General features: G+C 46.2%; 1 protein-coding gene across 3 annotated transcripts in view; it reads right to left on the reverse strand.

Moving 5' to 3' along the window:
* Positions 1 to 5,969, reverse strand: part of Lima1 (LIM domain and actin binding 1) — a 117,583-nt gene extending 111,614 nt beyond the window's left edge. For 2 of the 3 annotated variants that reach the window (XM_050122414.1, XM_050122412.1), the window contains exon 1: positions 5,814 to 5,969. The gene's annotated coding sequence lies outside the window, so the exon portion shown is untranslated. Of the gene's footprint in view, positions 1 to 5,048; positions 5,191 to 5,813 lie in introns of those variants that run through there. The other variant, XM_050122413.1, reaches the window with a different exon arrangement.

Genomic DNA, 5,969 nt, shown 5'->3' on the forward strand with positions numbered 1-5,969 from the left:
ACATGTAACATCTGTCCCACACTACACATGTAACACCTGTCCCACACTACACACGTAAGACCCATCCCACACTACCTGACCAAAAGGCTGCAAGTGAGGTACATGTTTTTCTCACATAGCACATACAACTCATACCTTTTAAAAATGTATGTCTGCAATGTGGGGAAGGGATCACAGGGCACTGTGGAGTAGAGGATACCTTTAAGAAAGCAGTTCTCAAGGGAGTGGAGAAAAATATATAGCACAATAAAAACAATTTAAAAAGGAACCTAAAAAAAAAAAAAGAAAGAAAAAAGCAGGCAGCTCCCTCTGCCCACCGCCCGCCCTGCAAAGGGCACCATAACCACACAGCACCACGCCCAGCTTTACTGTTCGGTTCTATTTTAAAATTTTTATTTTTATTTTATGTGTGCAAGTGTTCTACTTGCATGTAAGTGCACCACATGTGTGTCTGGCGCCCACACAGGCAGAATGAGATGAGGAAGGGACTGGAGCTCGAGACATTGTGAACTGCCTTGTGGGTGCGAGGCGGGGAAGCAGCTTCTCTGCCTAAGTACTCTTAACAGTCTTTTCAGACAGGTCTCTCCTGGAGCACAGGCTGGTCCTGCACTCACCGTATAGCTCAGGCTCGCCTCTAACTCCTAGTAGTCTTCCTGCCTTTGCTCTCCAATTATGATGATAGTCTCACATCCCAGGCAAAAGACAGGACGATCATGGGTTCCAGGCCAACCTGCACGATACGGCAGGCTTCTGACTCAGTGGTTCCCAACCTTCCTAAAGCTGTGACTGTTTAATGCAATTCCTGATGGTGTGCTAACCCCAACCATAAAATTTTCATTGCTACTTCATAATTGTAATTTTATTAATGCCATGAATTGTAATGTAAATATCTGATATGTGGGATATTTGATATGTGACTCCTGTGAAGGTCACTGAACCTGCAAAGAGGTCACGACCCACAGATCGAGGACCACTGTTTAATCCCAGCACAGGGAGGCAGAGGCAGGGGGATTACTGGGTTCAAGTACAACCTGGTCTTCATAGTGAGTCCCAGGCTAGTAAGGACTACACAGTGAGAGACTGTCTCAGGAAACAAACGAATTTGAGAAGAAAATCAAAAGGATGTAAATTTCATGCTATTGTACTAATGTCCTATAAGTGAACATGCGCAGTTACTGAAAAATCACTAATTAGCTCTTATCTTTCTGTGTGTGTGTGTGGAGCTCACACATTTGTGCAGACGCCTCTAGAAGAGGCCTCAGGGCCTCTGGAGCTGGAGTTTCAGAGGCTTGGGAGACATGCAGTGTGGGTGCTAGGAACAGAGCAGCCCCTAAAACGTTTAAGTGACAAGAGGTCACCTGACAGGCTGGCTAATGAGAGCGTGCAGGTCAGACCTCCTTCTTCAGTGAAAAGAAGTCTTCACTCAAGCGATCATCTGAGCCTCGGAGCTGGAGAGACGGCTCAGTGGTGAAGAGCACTTTAGCTCTTACGGAGGACCCAAGATCAGTTCTCAGTGCCCACATCAGGCAACTTGAAACCTCTAATTCCAGATCCAGGGCGATCTGATGCTCTGGCCTCTGTGAGCACCTGAACTCACGAGCAGACTCCCCCTGCCCACACACACATAGGTAAAGATGATAATAAACCTTTAAAATACATTTGAATCTCCATCCAGCCACAGAATAAACACATCAGAACGATCCTGCCGAAAGTGCCGTTTACCAAGAACCTCGACTTCCCAACAATAGAGCAGAAACTACTTAAAGCCACAGATTTGTTCCTAAACACCTGGAGAGTCTGTGTTAAGGGACTGAACCACATCATGAGGTCACCGTGCACAGTCTACAATGGGGTGCTTTATCTTCCTGTAAAAATACAGTTAAAGAACACAGCAACCTTCTAAAAAATAGTCCCTTCTTGCACAAATTATCTTAGGGACAAAGTTAAGCATTTTCTGTCTGTAGAACAAGCAAATTCCATTTAAGTGAATGTCGTCTCTCTGGTAGAAATACGCAATGAAGAAAGCGTGGGAACTGGCGCCCAGGATGATGGCTCGGCAGGGAAGAGCACCTGATAACCGGAGTTCAATCCTCAGGACCTGCACCATGGAAGAGACAGCGGATTCCCGCAAGCTGTCATCTCATACCCCAGGCATGCCATGGCACGCATGTGCCCACACAAGCACATGTGCACACACACCCCACACACATCACACACATGTATACACACCACACATACCATACACACATATACCACACGCACACACCACACACACACATACTATGCACACACACCACACACATACACTACACGCACATGCACATACACACCACATACACACCACACACACCACACATAAATAAACATAATTTAAAATTAAAACAAAAGGAAACTAATTTCACTTTCAACTTAAATAATGACTTTTTTTTTCTCTAGTTTGTGGTACAGTAGTGATTCATAGTGAAGATGCCTAGTGATCTCCCACACTCAACAATTCTATGTGTGTGCATGTTTCATAAACCTTTGGCACAGAATTTTAAAGTTAACTATACCTGATTATAGTTAATTGGTGAAACCCTCAGAAAAATTAAAATTAGCTAGGCAGTGGTGGTACACACCTTAATCCCAGCACTCAGGAGGCTGAGGCAGGAAGATCTCTGTGAGTTCTAGACCAGCCTGGGCTACAGAGCAAGTTCCAGGACAGGCTCCAAAGCTACACAGAGAAATCCTATCTCAAAAACGCTAAAATAAATAAAGAAAAAAGAAAAATTAAAATTATATTTGAAAACATTCTAATAAACATTTGTAGATATTCAAATACATAATGCATGCAAATAAACCTGATGCTTTTATAAAACTTTCTATCAGAAAACACCTTTTAGGGAGCAAAGGAGATGAGACAGCAGGGTCAAAGAAACAGTCCCAGTAAGAGCCACGGCTCAAATCGCCAAATGAAGCAACTAGCACACACACTGACAAACAGACCTATAGGAGGACACCACGTCATGGCCACCCTTTGTATGTTACAGTACTGTTAAACGGTTGGGAAATTAATAGAAGCCTGTAGTCATATCTGGGAAGGTATGTAGGTGGTACACACCTACAATGCCAACACATGGAGGATAGAGGCAGGAAATTCAGGAGGTCAAGTCTAGCCTCTGAGGCTACATAGCAATCAGAAGCTAGCCTGAGCTTCATGGGACATAGTCTCCAAAAAACCCAAAACAACAACAAAAAGCCTGCAGTCAAATGAAACATTTTCTTCTTTCTAAAAATATTCTTTTATGTGCATTGGTGTCTTGCCTGCATGTGTGTCAGTGTGAAGGTACCAGACTCCCTGGAACTTACGGACAGTTGTGAGCTGCCATGTGGGTAGTGGGAATTGAACCTGGGTCCTCTGGAAGAGCCAGCCGGTGCTCGTAACTGCGGAGCCATCTCTCCAGTCCCAAATGAAGAGTTTTCAAAGCCCCGCCATAAACTTCAGATATCAGATCATCAAACGCTAAAGAGCCCTCAAAGGCTCCACTCTTCCCTCAGCTGGCCTAAGACAAGATCTCCTTCAAAATATGTGTGTGCATGTGCTGGGGACGGAACACAGGCTCTCACACACGCTAACCTCACGCTACCGCCGAGCTACACCCAGAGTCGAGCATTTAAAGGGCGCCTAAGCAGTGAAGAGTGTCTCCGTTGCTAATAGAATTGTTTTCACTTCTGAAGCTTTCTCTTCCTAGAATTATTAGGTTGAAACTTGGCTCCACCTTTAACTAGAGTCGGGAACAAAGCCTGAATGTACCAAGTTAAACAAAGTCATACAATGAGGTAATTTTTACAAAATGGTCCTGCTTTGCTAACCATGCCAACACACGGTCTCAGCCCAGAGACTCCACGGGTCAGGGACTACCTGATAACACTACTTCTTCACCTAACAGCTCCACCAGCTATATACTGAATTTCCGGAGAATTAAAGACTCCAATCCCATTTTCCAAAGCCGTAGAGTTGACTGATATGAGCGGTAAACAGACAGCAGTCGGGAACGCTTCTCTTGTGTGCAAGTTCCCAGGGTTTGGGAATGGGGGCAGAGAGAAAAGAAACACCAAAACAATATCGGAAAAAGATTTTACCAATATAGTAAGTCGTATCAGTGGCGTGTCTAACTCATTTAATTGTAGGCTCTTTTAGGGTAGGGGCTTTTGAACTTCGAATCTACAGAAAAGCTTTCATAAAATTCATTGAAAAAGGGTTTTGTTCCCCCCAAAATTCCTAACATAATTTAGCACCATATTATGTTATTCTAGCAATGCAAAGATTTATGCGTGCAGACCTTTAAAGAGGCCGACAGGATGGCTCACTGTGTAAAAGGTGCTTGCCACAAAGCCTAACACCTTGAGTTTAACCCCTGAACCCACATGGTGGAAGGAAAGAGCAGACCCCCAGTTGTCCTCTGACCTACACACAACACAAATGCCATGGCACATACACAATAAATAAATGTAAAATGGTAAAAGAAAAAAAAAAACATTCCAGGCTGGCGACAGCTCAACAGGTGAAAACATTTGCTGCACAAGTCTGAGGACCTGAGTTTGATCCTCCAACCCCAACGTGAAGAGAACCAGCTCCTATAAGCTGTCCTCTGAGCTCCACAGGCCTGCATGGCATGCTGTGCTGGTGGTATTCACACACACACACACACACACACACACACACATCCCACACACAAACGGCACATACTTATACGGCCAGGGATGGTGGAACAGCAGGCCTTCAACCTTAGCATTTAGCATTTGAGATGCAGAGGCAGCCACATCTTGGTCAGCCTGGTCTATATAGCCAGTTCCAGGCCAAGCAGGAACTTTTTAAAGGAGGAGAAGTCGTTTTTTGAAAAAAATGAAACAAAACCAAACCCTCTTCTGCCAACTTTCTAGCGTTTTGAAGATTGTCCAAACAAGATCACACTTCATCCACAGAACTCGGAAAGACCAGTAGTAGATGCAACTGGAATTATGTATACTACACCAGAAACTATGTAGATAAAAAGTAGTCCACTTACTCACTCAGGTGCAAAAGACGATCTCTCCTCCAAGGAGCACTTGTCCTAAAAACTGATAACCCCAGAGCCTTTGGCTAACTTGTAAAGTCAACAGAACCATTTGGATTAGGCGGATTTTTTGAAAGATGGAATTAGTTGCAAGACAATAGTAGGTCGGTATCTCTCACCAGGATCAGCTAAACTCATTGTTGGGAGCGCCAATAAGGAGGCTAGGACGGGTGCCAGATGGTTCGCTCCTAGCACCCACAACTTCAAGCTTAAGTGTGTGTGGCCAGAGGTGTACAGTTACCTAATATGAACACGTACGGATGTGAGTGAGCAACGGGTCCCAGCTCAAGTACATGAGAGCGATTTGAGAAGGAAAGCAAGGAGGGTCTCCTATGTTCTCAACACTTCTCTGAACGATATTAAGCCTTAATCAGAGTTGATATGGAGGAATGGAAGTGAGAAAAACTGGGGAGGGAACGGCTGCCTGGAAGAAGGAAAGAGTTGCCGGATTATCTCCCCGAGAAAGAGTTTTGACTTTTGATGAACTGCCACTTTCCCTCCATCCCGTGGGAGACTATGGGCCGGGGCTGCGAAGGCTCAAGCCCGCGCACTTCCCAAAAGGGCGAGCGGAGGGTGGGGGGCTCGTCCATTGCCCCCAAGGGGAGAGGTTCCCGCTCCTGCAACAACCCGCCTCAAAGGCGCGGAGAGAACGCAGAGCGCAGCCCGAGACTCCGAGCACACGCAGGCTCCGGGGATGAGGGGAGAGGAGGCTCTTACCAGACCAGAAAGCCGTCGGCGCTCGGCGTTGCACAAGCCACGGTCCCTGCGCTCTACCCAGCGCACCTGTCGGGTCGGGGCTGCGGTACCTACGGCTCTGCGGCCCCGCCCCGGTCCGGCTCAGAGCTCCGCCCGGCCCCGCCCCCGGCTGCGGCG

The sequence above is a fragment of the Alexandromys fortis genome, unplaced genomic scaffold, assembly GCF_014885135.2.
Source record: "Alexandromys fortis isolate MF-2015 unplaced genomic scaffold, M_Fortis_MF-2015_v1.1 scaffold_216, whole genome shotgun sequence".
Taxonomy (NCBI): domain Eukaryota; kingdom Metazoa; phylum Chordata; class Mammalia; order Rodentia; family Cricetidae; genus Alexandromys; species Alexandromys fortis.